The following is a 17,961-nucleotide window of genomic DNA, read 5'->3' as shown; positions in this document are numbered from 1 at the left end:
ATTCCGCCAAATGACTTTGACGGTCTGCTCGGGGAACCATCCGACAGGATCCACCGTTTCCTTTTCCCGTAGGGCCTTGAGGACATTCCGTGCAGACCACTGCCTGATGGACCGGTGGTCAAAGGTGTTTTTCCGCAGATAAGAACAGATACTACACTTGATCTTAGCCAAAAGGCCGAGAAGCGATGGCCGTAAAACTGCGTTTGCTGCGCGCGTCAGGCCCGGCGTGCGGCCTCTACGTCAAAGTAGCCGCCGGGTGGGCGAGCCTCGGGCGAAAGAGGCGACGGCGGGCGGTCTTTGAGCCAGAGCTCCTTTTGTTGCCGGGCCTTGCAAGCAGAAAGGAAAGCACGCGTGCATGCCACGCGCAGCCATTCCTCGCGCTTCTGCGCGAGGCATTGCGCAGGAATAACGACAACCGCGCGCGCTGGGCAGCAAAGGGCGGCCTGCAACTGCGGGGCAATCCAACAGGGGGCAGCGTAGCTCCCACGGAAAACTGCAGCAAAGTCAGCCGAGCAGCAGCGCTATCACTATTGCGAATTCTATTTATCGGCAGGGGTCTCGCCCCCATGGAGGGGGGAAGCTGCACCGCTCCTGGAAACACTGCAATACCAGGTGGATGCATGGAGTGGACGGGGCAAGCCCCTGCTCCATCTCCCTGTCCCAAAAATCAATTTAATATTTGGTCCCCAGATAGGGGACGTATCAGATATTAAACTGATAAGAACAGATTTTTTTTTTTTTTTTTTTTTATTTCCAAAATATACTTTATTCATAAAAATCTGTAAAAATTACATTGCCAAACAGTTTCCAAACAGCACCAAAAAATACAAACATTGCAAGGGAGATCAGTTTCCTTCAATACTGTCATGAGTTTCTTCCCAACCCTTCCGTTTCTCAATTGTCATGTCAATTACAGTTTTACATTTACAGCAATTCAGAATATTAACGATACAGTTCGAGGGGTTTCCCATGGATCCAGCCCCTCAGTCTAGCTTGGTGGGGGAACCTTACACTGTGGTCTTTCCCCATTGAGCCTTTGCTGCGGCTGCCCCAAGCTTTAGTGCGTCCCTCAGCACGTAGTCCTGGACCTTGGAATGTGCCAGTCTGCAACATTCGGTGGTGGACAACTCTTTGCGCTGGAAGACCAGCAAGTTTCGGGCAGACCAAAGGGCGTCTTTCACCGAATTGATAGTCCTCCAGCAGCAGTTGATGTTTGTCTCGGTGTGCGTCCCTGGGAACAGCCCGTAGAGCACAGACTCCTGTGTTACAGAGCTGCTTGGGATGAACCTTGACAAAAACCACTGCATCTCTTTCCACACCTGCTTTGCAAAGGCACATTCCAGGAGGAGGTGGGCGACCGTCTCTTCCCCACCACAGCCAACGCGGGGGCACTGTGCGGAGGGGGCGAGACTTCGGGTGTGCATGAAGGATCTGACGGGGAGGGCCCTTCTCACCACCAGCCAAGCTACGTCTTGGTGCTTGTTTGAAAGTTCTGGTGATGAGGCATTCCGCCAAATGACTTTGACGGTCTGCTCGGGGAACCATCCGACAGGATCCACCGTTTCCTTTTCCCGTAGGGCCTTGAGGACATTCCGTGCAGACCACTGCCTGATGGACCGGTGGTCAAAGGTGTTTTTCCGCAGAAACTGCTCCACGAAGGATAGGTGGTACGGCACGTCCCAACTGCACGGAGCGTTCCGCGGCCATGTGACCAGGCCCATCCTTCGCAACACCGGGGACAGATAGAACCTCAGCACGTAGTGACACTTGGAGTTTGCGTACTGGGGATCTACACATAGCTTGATGCAGCCGCACACGAAGGTGGTCATCAGGATGAGGGCCACGTTGGGTACATTTTTCCCGCCCATGTCCAGAGATTTGAACATCGTGTCCCTCCGGACCCGGTCCATTTTAGATCCCCAGACGAAGCGGAAAATGGCTCGGGTGACTGCCACGGCACAGGAGTGGGGTATGGGCCAGACCTGCGCCACGTAGAGCAACAACGTGAGCGCCTCGCACCTGATGACCAGGTTCTTACCCACAATGGAGAGAGATCGCTGCCCCCACATGCCCAACTTTTGTCGTACCTTGGCTACTCGCTCCTCCCATGTTTTGGTGCACGCCCCGGCCCTTCCGAACCATATCCCCAGCACCTTCAGGTAATCTGACCTGACGGTGAAGGGGACAAAGGATCGGTCAGCCCAGTTCCCAAAGAACATGGCCTCGCTCTTGCCGTGGTTAACTTTGGCTCCCGAGGCCAGTTCGAACTGGTCGCAGATGCTCATCAGTCTGCGCACGGACAGCGGATCCGAGCAGAAGACGGCGACGTCATCCATGTACAGGGAGGTTTTGACCTGAGTGCCTCCGCTGCCTGGGATTGTCACCCCTCTTATGCTCGCATCCTTCCTAATAGACTCAGCAAAGGGTTCAATACAGCAAACAAACAAGACCGGGGACAGAGGACAGCCCTGTCTGACTCCAGATTTGATCGGGAAACTTTCAGATTCCCACCCGTTGATTGACACTGCGCTACTGATGTTTGTGTAGAGCAGTTGGATCCAATTGCAGATTCCCTCCCCAAACCCCATTTTGGAAAGCACGTCCATCATGTAGGTGTGCGATATCCTGTCAAAAGCCTTCTCCTGGTCCAGGCTGATGAGGCAGGTGTCCACCCTCCTGTCCCGTACGTAGGCGATCGTATCCCTGAGTAGCGCGAGGCTATCAGAGATCTTCCTGCCGGGTACAGTACAGGTCTGATCGGGGTGAATCACCAACTCCAGAGCAGACTTGACTCGACTGGCTATGACTTTGGACAGAATCTTGTAATCAACATTAAGCAGTGAGATGGGCCGCCAATTTCTGATTTCTACCCTCTCCCCCTTCTGCTTGTAAATGAGGGTGATGATGCCTTTTCTCATGGATTCTGACATGCTACCGGCCAGGAGCATACTCTCGTATACTTCCAGCAGGTCCGGGCCGACCCAGTCCCACAGGGCCGAGTACAACTCGACCGGTAAGCCGTCGCTCCCGGGAGTTTTACTCGCCTCGAAAGACTCGACGGCCTTTGTCAGCTCGTCCAGAGTTAGCGGCTTGTCCAGTCCCTCCCTCCTGCTGTCATCTAAGACCTCTGTGATAGATGACAGGAAGGACTGGGAGGCTCTGCTGTCTGTGGGCTTCGCGTCATACAGCCCAGCATAAAAGGATTTGCTGATCCTTAGTATGTCGGACTGCGAAGACGTTACCGAGCCATCTTCTTCCTTCAGGCTGCTGATAACAGAGCTCTCTCTGTGTACCTTTTGGAAGAAGTAACGCGAGCACGTCTCATCCTGCTCGATGGAGCGGACTCTGGACCGGAAGATGATCTTGGAGGCCTCCTTGGCAAAGAGCGAGGCCTGCTGGCTCTTCACCTCTTGGAGGTCCTCCTTGACCTCGACCCCCATTGACTGCAACCGGAGTAGATTTTGCATAATTTTCTGGAGTCGGGACAGTTCCCTCTGTCTCTCTCTCGCCTTCTGAACACCTTTGTGGATGAAGAACCTCTTGATGTTCTCCTTAATCGCTTCCCACCAGTGAACTGGAGACTCAAAGAGGGGTTTCACGGTCCTCCAACCTTTGTAATCCCTTTTGAGTTCCTCAACGTTCTCTGGGGTCAGCAGTGTCGCATTGAGCTTCCACGTCCCTCTGCCAACCCGCTGGTCGTCCTGTAAGTGACAGTCGGCCAGTAAGAGGCAGTGGTCGGAGAAGAACACCGGCTTGACGTCGGTGGATCCGACCGTGACAGCACGGGACACAAACAGGAAGTCAATCCTGGAACGGGCAGACCCGTCCGATCTTGACCATGTGTATCTGCGCTGCGCTCCGTCTGCAGGTTTGCTGAAGACGTCGTGCAGTTTGGCATCCTTAACTGTTTCTACTAGGAATCTGGACGTAGCGTCCAGTTTGCTGTCGTCACTGCCGGATCGTCCAGCCGCATCGATGATGCAGTTGAAGTCACCGCCTAGGATGACCGGCCTGGACGTCGCCAGCAGCAGTGGGAGCTGCTGGAAGACGGTCAGCCGCTCGCTGCGTTGTACCGGGGCGTACACGTTGATCAACCGGAGCGGAGCGTTGTTGTACATCACGTCTGCTACGAGGAGGCGGCCGCCCACCACCTCCTTAACTTCGGAGATGGTGAAGTTACCTCCCCGCAGCAGAATACCCAGGCCGGAGGAACGGCAGTCATTACCCCCCGACCAGATCGATGGCCCGTGGGACCACCATCGCGACCACTGCCTGTAGGTGCTGAGGTGTGGTATTCCACACTCCTGCAGAAACAGTAGGTCAGCTTTGACCTTGGCAAGGTAATCCAAGGTTGAAACACATCGCGTAGTCGATTTAATGCTACGCACATTAATGGAAGCAATTCTTACACCCATTTTTTAATAAAAATTAGTTGTTGCTTCCCATACCATTTGTCCTCGCTAGTCCCAGTCCTTCCCCTTCGGGATGTTCCTGCATACCCATCGTATGCGCAAGCAGTTTCACGTTGGTTGGGCTCAGAAACCCCTCCTGATTTTTCCTGCAGGGTTTGTGCCGCTCGGGTGACATCGGGGGGGTCTTGTAGGCAGAGAGGATTGGGTTGTCCTCAGCTGCTTCCATCTGTTCCTCCTCGAAAACATCACAGCTCCCGGTCTCCCGGAGCTCAGGTGCGCCAGACGTGTCTTTGCTCCCGGTGTCCTGGAGCTGAGATGCGTTGGCCACGTCGTTACGTGTGGGGCATTGGGGTTGGGGCACGCTGGGCCCATCACAGCTTCCAGTGCCCGGGGGCTGGGATGCTTTATCATCCCTCTCGGAGTTCTGCCGCCTCTTTTGAAGGGGCTGTCGTTCCAGCATTTCCCCGTCCAGTGAAGAGGAGTTGTTGCAGTCTGATTCAGAAGAGAGCCTCCTCTTGCCACTGGTTTGGGTGGTGGCTTTGGGATGTTTTTTCTTTGTGGTTCTCCTCTGGACCACTTGCCACTGACCTGTTTGTCCATCTGCTGCCTCCTCCTCCATTGATTCTGTCTGTGGGGGAGGGGTTTCCGGGCGCTGGGTAGGTGCTGGGTCGTTGGTTTCAGCCGCCTCCCCTTCCTTCTCAGGTTGAAGTTCCTCACTGCGGAGAAGGTTGCTGGTCTCCTTTCGAACAGCGGACGCCTTCGTCGAACCTTCGCCCGGCCATTCCTTGGACCTTGCCGCCTGAGCATAGCTTTGACAACGTTTGGGACAGGTCTTGTAGAGATGGCCTGCCGCACCGCACAAGTTGCAACACTTAGTCTGCTTACAGTCCTTGGTCTGATGGCCTTCCTCCTTGCAGTTCTTGCAAACAACCGTGCTGCAGTTGGCTGCCATGTGACCAGATTTGCCACAGGTGCGACAAACTCTGGGCTGCCCAGCGTAGACCAAGAAGCCTCGACTTCCCCCGATAGCGAAGCTGGAGGGAGGGTGGATGATGGCTCCACTGGGATCTACCTTCAAGGTCACCTTGACCTGCCGCTTGCTGGTCCAGATCCCAAAGGGGTCCTTGACATCAGTGCTGCTGCCGGCCACCTCGACGTACCTGGCGAGAAAGGTGAGTACATCCACCACCGGAACATGGGGGTTGTAGAGGTGAATCGTCACCACCCGGTCCCGTTGTGACGGAAGCGTGAAGAGCGGCTCCGCTGTGAGGATCGACAGTGGCGCCCGGTCCCCTTTCTCCTTGAACGCCTTCAGGAACTTGATGCATCCCGCCACGTTCCGGAACGTCACGTCGAAGTATCCACTGCTGGGGAAATCCTGCAGGCAGAAAACGTCCGTCGCTTGAAATCCGCAGCAATCGAAGAGAATTTTCTTGATGAAGAAGGTGCGATCGACCGGTGCATCTCCTTCCTTGTCCTTCACGACCACCCGAACGGTGTTGCGCACTCCCTGGCCCGAAGCTCGAAAATTGGTTATAGCCATTTTACTCAAAGCTTCCCCAGGATCAAAAAGCAATGATCATGGTCTCTTCTCAATCAAATAAGCACTGATAAGAACAGATACTACACTTGATCTTAGCCAAAAGGCCGAGAAGCGATGGCCCTAAAACTGCGTTTGCTGCGCGCGTCAGGCCCGGCGTGCGGCCTCTACGTCAAAGTAGCCGCCGGGTGGGCGAGCCTCGGGCGAAAGAGGCGACGGCGGGCGGTCTTTGAGCCAGAGCTCCTTTTGTTGCCGGGCCTTGCAAGCAGAAAGGAAAGCACGCGTGCATGCCACGCGCAGCCATTCCTCGCGCTTCTGCGCGAGGCATTGCGCAGGAAAAAAGACAACCGCGCGCGCTGGACAGCAAAGGGCGGCCTGCAACTGCGGGGCAATCCAACAGGGGGCAGCGTAGCACCCAGGGAAAACTGCAGCAAAGTCAGCCGAGCAGCAGCGCCGTCACTATTGCGAATTCTATTTTTCGGCAGGGGTCTCGCCCCCATGGAGGGGGGAAGCTGCACCGCTCCTGGAAACACTGCAATACCAGGTGGATGTATGGAGTGGACGGGGCAAGCCCCTGTTCCATCTCCCTGTCCCAAAAATCAATTTAATATTTGGTCCCCAGATAGGGGACGTATCAGATATTAAACTGATAAGAACAGATTTTTTTTTTTTTTTTTTATTTCCAAAATATACTTTATTCATAAAAATCTGTAAAAATTACATTGCCAAACAGTTTCCAAACAGCACGAAAAAATACAAACATTGCAAAAGAGATCAGTTTCTTTCAATACTGTCATGAGTTTCTTCCCAACCCTTCCGTTTCACAATTGTCATGTCAATTACAGTTTTACATTTACAGCAATTGAGAATATTAACGATACAGTTCGAGGGGCTTCCCATGGTTCCAGCCCCTCAGTCCAGCTTGGTGGGGGAACCTTACACTGTGGTCTTTCCCCATTGAGCCTTTGCTGCGGCTGCCCCAAGCTTTAGTGCGTCCCTCAGCACGTAGTCCTGGACCTTGGAATGTGCCAGTCTGCAACATTCGGTGGTGGACAACTCTTTGCGCTGGAAGACCAGCAAGTTTCGGGCAGACCAAAGGGCGTCTTTCACCGAATTGATAGCCCTCCAGCAGCAGTTGATGTTTGTCTCGGTGTGCGTCCCTGGGAACAGCCCGTAGAGCACAGACTCCTGTGTTACAGAGCTGCTTGGGATGAACCTTGACAAAAACCACTGCATCTCTTTCCACACCTGCTTTGCAAAGGCACATTCCAGGAGGAGGTGGGCGACCGTCTCTTCCCCACCACAGCCAACGCGGGGGCACTGTGCGGAGGGGGCGAGACTTCGGGTGTGCATGAAGGATCTGACGGGGAGGGCCCTTCTCACCACCAGCCAAGCTACGTCTTGGTGCTTGTTTGAAAGTTCTGGTGATGAGGCATTCCGCCAAATGACTTTGACGGTCTGCTCGGGGAACCATCCGACAGGATCCACCGTTTCCTTTTCCCGTAGGGCCTTGAGGACATTCCGTGCAGACCACTGCCTGATGGACCGGTGGTCAAAGGTGTTTTTCCGCAGAAACTGCTCCACGAAGGATAGGTGGTACGGCACGTCCCAACTGCACGGAGCGTTCCGCGGCAATGTGACCAGGCCCATCCTTCGCAACACCGGGGACAGATAGAAACTCAGCACGTAGTGACACTTGGAGTTTGCGTACTGGGGATCTACACATAGCTTGATGCAGCCGCACACGAAGGTGGTCATCAGGATGAGGGCCACGTTGGGTACATTTTTCCCGCCCATGTCCAGAGATTTGAACATCGTGTCCCTCCGGACCCGGTCCATTTTAGATCCCCAGACGAAGCGGAAAATGGCTCGGGTGACTGCCACGGCGCAGGAGTGGGGTATGGGCCAGACCTGCGCCACGTAGAGCAACAACGTGAGCGCCTCACACCTGATGACCAGGTTCTTACCCACAATGGAGAGAGATCGCTGCCCCCACATGCCCAACTTTTGTCGTACCTTGGCTACTCGCTCCTCCCATGTTTTGGTGCACGCCCCGGCCCTTCCGAACCATATCCCCAGCACCTTCAGGTAATCTGACCTGACGGTGAAGGGGACAAAGGATCGGTCAGCCCAGTTCCCAAAGAACATGGCCTCGCTCTTGCCGTGGTTAACTTTGGCTCCCGAGGCCAGTTCGAACTGGTCGCAGATGCTCATCAGTCTGCGCACGGACAGCGGATCCGAGCAGAAGACGGCGACGTCATCCATGTACAGGGAGGTTTTGACCTGAGTGCCTCCGCTGCCTGGGATTGTCACCCCTCTTATGCTCGCATCCTTCCTAATAGACTCAGCAAAGGGTTCAATACAGCAAACAAACAAGACCGGGGACAGAGGACAGCCCTGTCTGACTCCAGATTTGATCGGGAAACTTTCAGATTCCCACCCGTTGATTGACACTGCGCTACTGATGTTTGTGTAGAGCAGTTGGATCCAATTGCAGATTCCCTCCCCAAACCCCATTTTGGAAAGCACGTCCATCATGTAGGTGTGCGATATCCTGTCAAAAGCCTTCTCCTGGTCCAGGCTGATGAGGCAGGTGTCCACCCTCCTGTCCCGTACGTAGGCGATCGTATCCCTGAGTAGCGCGAGGCTATCAGAGATCTTCCTGCCGGGTACAGTACAGGTCTGATCGGGGTGAATCACCAGCTCCAGAGCAGACTTGACTCGACTGGCTATGACTTTGGACAGAATCTTGTAATCAACATTAAGCAGTGAGATGGGCCGCCAATTTCTGATTTCTACCCTCTCCCCCTTCTGCTTGTAAATGAGGGTGATGATGCCTTTTCTCATGGATTCTGACATGCTACCGGCCAGGAGCATACTCTCGTATACTTCCAGCAGGTCCGGGCCGACCCAGTCCCACAGGGCCGAGTACAACTCGACCGGTAAGCCGTCGCTCCCGGGAGTTTTACTCGCCTCGAAAGACTCGACGGCCTTTGTCAGCTCGTCCAGAGTTAGCGGCTTGTCCAGTCCCTCCCTCCTGCTGTCATCTAGGACCTCTGTGATAGATGACAGGAAGGACTGGGAGGCTCTGCTGTCTGTGGGCTTCGCGTCATACAGCCCAGCATAAAAGGATTTGCTGATCCTTAGTATGTCGGACTGCGAAGACGTTACCGAGCCATCTTCTTCCTTCAGGCTGCTGATAACAGAGCTCTCTCTGTGTACCTTTTGGAAGAAGTAACGCGAGCACGTCTCATCCTGCTCGATGGAGCGGACTCTGGACCGGAAGATGATCTTGGAGGCCTCCTTGGCAAAGAGCGAGGCCTGCTGGCTCTTCACCTCTTGGAGGTCCTCCTTGACCTCGACCCCCATTGACTGCAACCGGAGTAGATTTTGCATAATTTTCTGGAGTCGGGACAGTTCCCTCTGTCTCTCTCTCGCCTTCTGAACACCTTTGTGGATGAAGAACCTCTTGATGTTCTCCTTAATCGCTTCCCACCAGTGAACTGGAGACTCAAAGAGGGGTTTCACGGTCCTCCAACCTTTGTAATCCCTTTTGAGTTCCTCAACGTTCTCTGGGGTCAGCAGTGTCGCATTGAGCTTCCACGTCCCTCTGCCAACCCGCTGGTCGTCCTGTAAGTGACAGTCGGCCAGTAAGAGGCAGTGGTCGGAGAAGAACACCGGCTTGACGTCGGTGGATCCGACCGTGACAGCACGGGACACAAACAGGAAGTCAATCCTGGAACGGGCAGACCCGTCCGATCTTGACCATGTGTATCTGCGCTGCGCTCCGTCTGCAGGTTTGCTGAAGACGTCGTGCAGTTTGGCATCCTTAACTGTTTCTCTTAGGAATCTGGACGTACCGTCCAGTTTGCTGTCGTCACTGCCGGATCGTCCAGCCGCATCGATGATGCAGTTGAAGTCACCGCCTAGGATGACCGGCCTGGACGTCGCCAGCAGCAGTGGGAGCTGCTGGAAGACGGTCAGCCGCTCGCTGCGTTGTACCGGGGCGTACACGTTGATCAACCGGAGCGGAGCGTTGTTGTACATCACGTCTGCTACGAGGAGGCGGCCGCCCACCACCTCCTTAACTTCGGAGATGGTGAAGTTACCTCCCCGCAGCAGAATACCCAGGCCGGAGGAACGGCAGTCATTACCCCCCGACCAGATCGATGGCCCGTGGGACCACCATCGCGACCACTGCCTGTAGGTGCTGAGGTGTGGTATTCCACACTCCTGCAGAAACAGTAGGTCAGCTTTGACCTTGGCAAGGTAATCCAAGGTTGAAACACATCGCGTAGTCGATTTAATGCTACGCACATTAATGGAAGCAATTCTTACACCCATTTTTTACTAAAAATTAGTTGTTGCTTCCCATACCATTTGTCCTCGCTAGTCCCAGTCCTTCCCCTTCGGGATGTTCCTGCATACCCATCGTATGCGCAAGCAGTTTCACGTTGGTTGGGCTCAGAAACCCCTCCTGATTTTTCATGCAGGGTTTGTGCCGCTCGGGTGACATCGGGGGGGTCTTGTAGGCAGAGAGGATTGGGTTGTCCTCAGCTGCTTCCATCTGTTCCTCCTCGAAAACATCACAGCTCCCGGTCTCCCGGAGCTCAGGTGCGCCAGACGTGTCTTTGCTCCCGGTGTCCTGGAGCTGAGATGCGTTGGCCACGTCGTTACGTGTGGGGCATTGGGGTTGGGGCACGCTGGGCCCATCACAGCTTCCAGTGCCCGGGGGCTGGGATGCTTTATCATCCATCTCGGAGTTCTGCCGCCTCTTTTGAAGGGGCTGTCGTTCCAGCATTTCCCCGTCCACTGAAGAGGAGTTGTTGCAGTCTGATTCAGAAGAGAGCCTCCTCTTGCCACTGGTTTGGGTGGTGGCTTTGGGATGTTTTTTCTTTGTGGTTCTCCTCTGGACCACTTGCCACTGACCTGTTTGTCCATCTGCTGCCTCCTCCTCCATTGATTCTGTCTGTGGGGGAGGGGTTTCCGGGCGCTGGGTAGGTGCTGGGTCGTTGGTTTCAGCCGCCTCCCCTTCCTTCTCAGGTTGAAGTTCCTCACTGCGGAGAAGGTTGCTGGTCTCCTTTCGAACAGCGGACGCCTTCGTCGAACCTTCGCCCGGCCATTCCTTGGACCTTGCCGCCTGAGCATAGCTTTGACAACGTTTGGGACAGGTCTTGTAGAGATGGCCTGCCGCACCGCACAAGTTGCAACACTTAGTCTGCTTACAGTCCTTGGTCTGATGGCCTTCCTCCTTGCAGTTCTTGCAAACAACCGTGCTGCAGTTGGCTGCCATGTGACCAGATTTGCCACAGGTGCGACAAACTCTGGGCTGCCCAGCGTAGACCAAGAAGCCTCGACTTCCCCCGATAGCGAAGCTGGAGGGAGGGTGGATGATGGCTCCACTGGGATCTACCTTCAAGGTCACCTTGACCTGCCGCTTGCTGGTCCAGATCCCAAAGGGGTCCTTGACATCAGTGCTGCTGCCGGCCACCTCGACGTACCTGGCGAGAAAGGTGAGTACATCCACCACCGGAACATGGGGGTTGTAGAGGTGAATCGTCACCACCCGGTCCCGTTGTGACGGAAGCGTGAAGAGCGGCTCCGCTGTGAGGATCGACAGTGGAGCCCGGTCCCCTTTCTCCTTGAACGCCTTCAGGAACTTGATGCATCCCGCCACGTTCCGGAACGTCACGTCGAAGTATCCACTGCTGGGGAAATCCTGTAGGCAGAAGACATCCGTCGCTTGAAATCCGCAGCAATCAAAGAGAATTTTCTTGATGAAGAAGGTGCGATCGACCGGTGCATCTCCTTCCTTGTCCTTCACGACCACCCGAACGGTGTTGCGCACTCCCTAGCCCGAAGCTCGAAAATTGGTTATAGCCATTTCACTCAAAGCTTCCCCAGGATCAAAAGGCAATGATCATGGTCTCTTCTCAATCAAATAAGCACTGATAAGAACAGATACTACACTTGATCTTAGCCAAAAGGCCGAGAAGCGATGGCCGTAAAACTGCGTTTGCTGCGCGCGTCAGGCCCGGCGTGCGGCCTCTACGTCAAAGTAGCCGCCGGGTGGGCGAGCCTCGGGCGAAAGAGGCGACGGCGGGCGGTCTTTGAGCCAGAGCTCCTTTTGTTGCCGGGCCTTGCAAGCAGAAAGGAAAGCACGCGTGCATGCCACGCGCAGCCATTCCTTGCGCTTCTGCGCGAGGCATTGCGCAGGAATAACGATAACCGCGTGCGCTGGGCAGCAAAGGGCGGCCTGCAACTGCGGGGCAATCCAACAGGGGGCAGCGTAGCGCCCACGGAAAACTGCAGCAAAGTCAGCCGAGCAGCAGCGCTGTCACTATTGCGAATTCTATTTTTCGGCAGGGGTCTCGCCCCCATGGAGGGGGGAAGCTGCACCGCTCCTGGAAACACTGCAATACCAGGTGGATGCATGGAGTGGACGGGGCAAGCCCCTGTTCCATCTCCCTGTCCCAAAAATCAATTTAATATTTGGTCCCCAGATAGGGGACGTATCAGATATTAAACTGATAAGAACAGATACTACACTTGATCTTAGCCAAAAGGCCGAGAAGCGATGGCCGTAAAACTGCGTTTGCTGCGCGCGTCTGGCCCGGCGTGCGGCCTCTACGTCAAAGTAGCCGCCGGGTGGGCGAGCCTCGGGCGAAAGAGGCGACGGCGGGCGGTCTTTGAGCCAGAGCTCCTTTTGTTGCCGGGCCTTGCAAGCAGAAAGGAAAGCACGCGTGCATGCCACGCGCAGCCATTCCTTGCGCTTCTGCGCGAGGCATTGCGCAGGAATAACGACAACCGCGCGCGCTGGGCAGCAAAGGGCGGCCTGCAACTGCGGGGCAATCCAACAGGGGGCAGCGTAGCGCCCACGGAAAACTGCAGCAAAGTCAGCCGAGCAGCAGCGCTGTCACTATTGCGAATTCTATTTTTCGGCAAGGGTCTCGCCCCCATGGAGGGGGGAAGCTGCACCGCTCCTGGAAACACTGCAACACCAGGTGGATGCATGGAGTGGACGGGGCAAGCCCCTGTTCCATCTCCCTGTCCCAAAAATCAATTTAATATTTGGTCCCCAGATAGGGGACGTATCAGATATTAAACTGATAAGAACAGATACTACACTTGATCTTAGCCAAAAGGCCGAGAAGCGATGGCCGTAAAACTGCGTTTGCTGCGCGCGTCAGGCCCGGCGTGCGGCCTCTACGTCAAAGTAGCCGCCGGGTGGGCGAGCCTCGGGCGAAAGAGGCGACGGCGGGCGGTCTTTGAGCCAGAGCTCCTTTTGTTGCCGGGCCTTGCAAGCAGAAAGGAAAGCACGCGTGCATGCCACGCGCAGCCATTCCTTGCGCTTCTGCGCGAGGCATTGCGCAGGAATAAAGACAACCGCGCGCGCTGGGCAGCAAAGGGCGGCCTGCAACTGCGGGGCAATCCAACAGGGGGCAGCGTAGCGCCCACGGAAAACTGCAGCAAAGTCAGCCGAGCAGCAGCGCTGTCACTATTGCGAATTCTATTTTTCGGCAGGGGTCTCGCCCCCATGGAGGGGGGAAGCTGCACCGCTCCTGGAAACACTGCAATACCAGGTGGATGCATGGATTGGACGGGGCAAGCCCCTGTTCCATCTCCCTGTCCCAAAAATCAATTTAATATTTGGTCCCCAGATAGGGGACGTATCAGATATTAAACTGATAAGAACAGATACTACACTTGATCTTAGCCAAAAGGCCGAGAAGCGATGGCCGTAAAACTGCGTTTGCTGCGCGCGTCTGGCCCGGCGTGCGGCCTCTACGTCAAAGTAGCCGCCGGGTGGGCGAGCCTCGGGCGAAAGAGGTGACGGCGGGCGGTCTTTGAGCCAGAGCTCCTTTTGTTGCCGGGCCTTGCAAGCAGAAAGGAAAGCACGCGTGCATGCCACGCGCAGCCATTCCTCGTGCTTCTGCGCGAGGCATTGCGCAGGAAAAAAGACAACCGCGCGCGCTGGGCAGCAAAGGGCGGCCTGCAACTGCAGGGCAATCCAACAGGGGGCAGCGTAGCACCCAGGGAAAACGGCAGCAAAGTCAGCCGAGCAGCAGCGCAGTCACTATTGCGAATTCTATTTTTCAGCAGGGGTCTCGCCCCCATGGAGGGGGGAAGCTGCACCGCTCCTGGAAACACTGCAATACCAGGTGGATGCATGGAGTGGACGGGGCAAGCCCCTGCTCCATCTCCCTGTCCCAAAAATCAATTTAATATTTGGTCCCCAGATAGGGGACGTATCAGATATTAAACTGATAAGAACAGATACTTTTTTTTTTTTTTTATTTCCAAAATATACTTTATTCATAAAAATCTGTAAAAATTACATTGCCAAACAGTTTCCAAACAGCACCAAAAAATACAAACATTGCAAGGGAGATCAGTTTCCTTCAATACTGTCATGAGTTTCTTCCCAACCCTTCCGTTTCTCAATTGTCATGTCAATTACAGTTTTACATTTACAGCAATTCAGAATATTAACGATACAGTTCGAGGGGTTTCCCATGGATCCAGCCCCTCAGTTCAGCTTGGTGGGGGAACCTTACACTGTGGTCTTTCCCCAGTGAGCCTTTGCTGCGGCTGCCCCAAGCTTTAGTGCGTCCCTCAGCACGTAGTCCTGGACCTTGGAATGTGCCAGTCTGCAACATTCGGTGGTGGACAACTCTTTGCGCTGGAAGACCAGCAAGTTTCGGGCAGACCAAAGGGCGTCTTTCACCGAATTGATAGTCCTCCAGCAGCAGTTGATGTTTGTCTCGGTGTGCGTCCCTGGGAACAACCCGTAGAGCACAGACTCCTGTGTTACAGAGCTGCTTGGGATGAACCTTGACAAAAACCACTGCATCTCTTTCCACACCTGCTTTGCAAAGGCACATTCCAGGAGGAGGTGGGCGACCGTCTCTTCCCCACCACAGCCAACGCGGGGGCACTGTGCGGAGGGGGCGAGACTTCGGGTGTGCATGAAGGATCTGACGGGGAGGGCCCTTCTCACCACCAGCCAAGCTACGTCTTGGTGCTTGTTTGAAAGTTCTGGTGATGAGGCATTCCGCCAAATGACTTTGACGGTCTGCTTGGGGAACCATCCGACAGGATCCACCGTTTCCTTTTCCCGTAGGGCCTTGAGGACATTCCGTGCAGACCACTGCCTGATGGACCGGTGGTCAAAGGTGTTTTTCCGCAGAAACTGCTCCACGAAGGATAGGTGGTACGGCGCCGCCCAACTGCACGGAGCGTTCCGCGGCAATGTGACCAGGCCCATCCTTCGCAACACCGGGGACAGATAGAACCTCAGCACGTAGTGACACTTGGAGTTTGCGTACTGGGGATCTACACATAGCTTGATGCAGCCGCACACGAAGGTGGTCATCAGGATGAGGGCCACGTTGGGTACATTTTTCCCGCCCATGTCCAGAGATTTGAACATCGTGTCCCTCCGGACCCGGTCCATTTTAGATCCCCAGACGAAGCGGAAAATGGCTCGGGTGACTGCCACGGCGCAGGAGTGGGGTATGGGCCAGACCTGCGCCACGTAGAGCAACAACGTGAGCGCCTCGCACCTGATGACCAGGTTCTTACCCACAATGGAGAGAGATCGCTGCCCCCACATGTCCAACTTTTGTCGTACCTTGGCTACTCGCTCCTCCCATGTTTTGGTGCACGCCCCGGCCCTTCCGAACCATATCCCCAGCACCTTCAGGTAATCTGACCTGACGGTGAAGGGGACAAAGGATCGGTCAGCCCAGTTGCCAAAGAACATGGCCTCGCTCTTGCCGTGGTTAACTTTGGCTCCCGAGGCCAGTTCGAACTGGTCGCAGATGCTCATCAGTCTGCGCACGGACAGCGGATCCGAGCAGAAGACGGCGACGTCATCCATGTACAGGGAGGTTTTGACCTGAGTGCCTCCGCTGCCTGGGATTGTCACCCCTCTTATGCTCGCATCCTTCCTAATAGACTCAGCAAAGGGTTCAATACAGCAAACAAACAAGACCGGGGAAAGAGGACAGCCCTGTCTGACTCCAGATTTGATCGGGAAACTTTCAGATTCCCACCCGTTGATTGACACTGCGCTACTGATGTTTGTGTAGAGCAGTTGGATCCAATTGCAGATTCCCTCCCCAAACCCCATTTTGGAAAGCACGTCCATCATGTAGGTGTGCGATATCCTGTCAAAAGCCTTCTCCTGGTCCAGGCTGATGAGGCAGGTGTCCACCCTCCTGTCCCGTACGTAGGCGATCGTATCCCTGAGTAGCGCGAGGCTATCAGAGATCTTCCTGCCGGGTACAGTACAGGTCTGATCGGGGTGAATCACCAGCTCCAGAGCAGACTTGACTCGACTGGCTATGACTTTGGACAGAATCTTGTAATCAACATTAAGCAGTGAGATGGGCCGCCAATTTCTGATTTCTACCCTCTCCCCCTTCTGCTTGTAAATGAGGGTGATGATGCCTTTTCTCATGGATTCTGACATGCTACCGGCCAGGAGCATACTCTCGTATACTTCCAGCAGGTCCGGGCCGACCCAGTCCCACAGGGCCGAGTACAACTCGACCGGTAAGCCGTCGCTCCCGGGAGTTTTACTCGCCTCGAAAGACTCGACGGCCTTTGTCAGCTCGTCCAGAGTTAGCGGCTTGTCCAGTCCCTCCCTCCTGCTGTCATCTAAGACCTCTGTGATAGATGACAGGAAGGACTGGGAGGCTCTGCTGTCTGTGGGCTTCGCGTCATACAGCCCAGCATAAAAGGATTTGCTGATCCTTAGTATGTCGGACTGCGAAGACGTTACCGAGCCATCTTCTTCCTTCAGGCTGCTGATAACAGAGCTCTCTCTGTGTACCTTTTGGAAGAAGTAACGCGAGCACGTCTCATCCTGCTCGATGGAGCGGACTCTGGACCGGAAGATGATCTTGGAGGCCTCCTTGGCAAAGAGCGAGGCCTGCTGGCTCTTCACCTCTTGGAGGTCCTCCTTGACCTCGACCCCCATTGACTGCAACCGGAGTAGATTTTGCATAATTTTCTGGAGTCGGGACAGTTCCCTCTGTCTCTCTCTCGCCTTCTGAACACCTTTGTGGATGAAGAACCTCTTGATGTTCTCCTTTATCGCTTCCCACCAGTGAACTGGAGACTCAAAGAGGGGTTTCACGGTCCTCCAACCTTTGTAATCCCTTTTGAGTTCCTCAACGTTCTCTGGGGTCAGCAGTGTCGCATTGAGCTTCCACGTCCCTCTGCCAACCCGCTGGTCGTCCTGTAAGTGACAGTCGGCCAGTAAGAGGCAGTGGTCGGAGAAGAACACCGGCTTGACGTCGGTGGATCCGACCGTGACAGCACGGGAAACAAACAGGAAGTCAATCCTGGAACGGGCAGACCCGTCCGATCTTGACCATGTGTATCTGCGCTGCGCTCCGTCTGCAGGTTTGCTGAAGACGTCGTGCAGTTTGGCATCCTTAACTGTTTCTATGAGGAATCTGGACGTAGCGTCCAGTTTTCTGTCGTCACTGCCGGATCGTCCAGCCGCATCGATGATGCAGTTGAAGTCACCGCCTAGGATGACCGGCCTGGACGTCGTCAGCAGCAGTGGGAGCTGCTGGAAGACGGTCAGCCGCTCGCTGCGTTGTACCGGGGCGTACACGTTGATCAACCGGAGCGGAGCGTTGTTGTACATCACGTCTGCTACGAGGAGGCGGCCGCCCACCACCTCCTTAACTTCGGAGATGGTGAAGTTACCTCCCCGCAGCAGAATACCCAGGCCGGAGGAACGGCAGTCATTACCCCCCGACCAGATCGATGGCCCGTGGGACCACCATCGCGACCACTGCCTGTAGGTGCTGAGGTGTGGTATTCCACACTCCTGCAGAAACAGTAGGTCAGCTTTGACCTTGGCAAGGTAATCCAAGGTTGAAACACATCGCGTAGTCGATTTAATGCTACGCACATTAATGGAAGCAATTCTTACACCCATTTTTTACTAAAAATTAGTTGTTGCTTCCCATACCATTTGTCCTCGCT

The 17,961-nt window shown here is 55.0% G+C and overlaps 6 non-coding genes and 3 pseudogenes across 6 annotated transcripts; all 9 read right to left on the bottom strand.

The window, feature by feature from the left end:
* Positions 1-80: 80 nt before the first annotated feature.
* Positions 81-187, bottom strand: LOC137354753 (U2 spliceosomal RNA; annotated as a pseudogene).
* Positions 188-575: 388 nt separating this feature from the next.
* LOC137354368 (U2 spliceosomal RNA) lies at positions 576-762 on the bottom strand. The gene has a single exon (XR_010970397.1). It is a non-coding gene; the product is annotated as a U2 spliceosomal RNA (small nuclear RNA).
* Positions 763-5,962: 5,200 nt separating this feature from the next.
* On the bottom strand, positions 5,963-6,071 carry LOC137354541 (U2 spliceosomal RNA; annotated as a pseudogene).
* Positions 6,072-6,459: 388 nt separating this feature from the next.
* On the bottom strand, positions 6,460-6,643 carry LOC137354406 (U2 spliceosomal RNA). The gene has a single exon (XR_010970416.1). It is a non-coding gene; the product is annotated as a U2 spliceosomal RNA (small nuclear RNA).
* Positions 6,644-11,843: 5,200 nt separating this feature from the next.
* LOC137354672 (U2 spliceosomal RNA) lies at positions 11,844-11,952 on the bottom strand (annotated as a pseudogene).
* A 388-nt stretch (positions 11,953-12,340) lies between these two features.
* LOC137354882 (U2 spliceosomal RNA) lies at positions 12,341-12,531 on the bottom strand. Its single transcript, XR_010970533.1, has one exon. It is a non-coding gene; the product is annotated as a U2 spliceosomal RNA (small nuclear RNA).
* Positions 12,532-12,919: 388 nt separating this feature from the next.
* Positions 12,920-13,110, bottom strand: LOC137355138 (U2 spliceosomal RNA). The gene has a single exon (XR_010970776.1). It is a non-coding gene; the product is annotated as a U2 spliceosomal RNA (small nuclear RNA).
* Positions 13,111-13,498: 388 nt separating this feature from the next.
* Positions 13,499-13,689, bottom strand: LOC137353847 (U2 spliceosomal RNA). The gene has a single exon (XR_010969999.1). It is a non-coding gene; the product is annotated as a U2 spliceosomal RNA (small nuclear RNA).
* A 388-nt stretch (positions 13,690-14,077) lies between these two features.
* On the bottom strand, positions 14,078-14,261 carry LOC137354215 (U2 spliceosomal RNA). The gene has a single exon (XR_010970317.1). It is a non-coding gene; the product is annotated as a U2 spliceosomal RNA (small nuclear RNA).
* Positions 14,262-17,961: the final 3,700 nt, after the last annotated feature.

Source organism: Heterodontus francisci, chromosome 41 (genome assembly GCF_036365525.1).
Source record: "Heterodontus francisci isolate sHetFra1 chromosome 41, sHetFra1.hap1, whole genome shotgun sequence".
Taxonomy (NCBI): Eukaryota; Metazoa; Chordata; class Chondrichthyes; order Heterodontiformes; family Heterodontidae; genus Heterodontus; species Heterodontus francisci.
The sequence above is the reverse complement of the archived record's forward strand: the minus strand, read 5'-3'. Positions and strand labels throughout refer to the sequence as shown.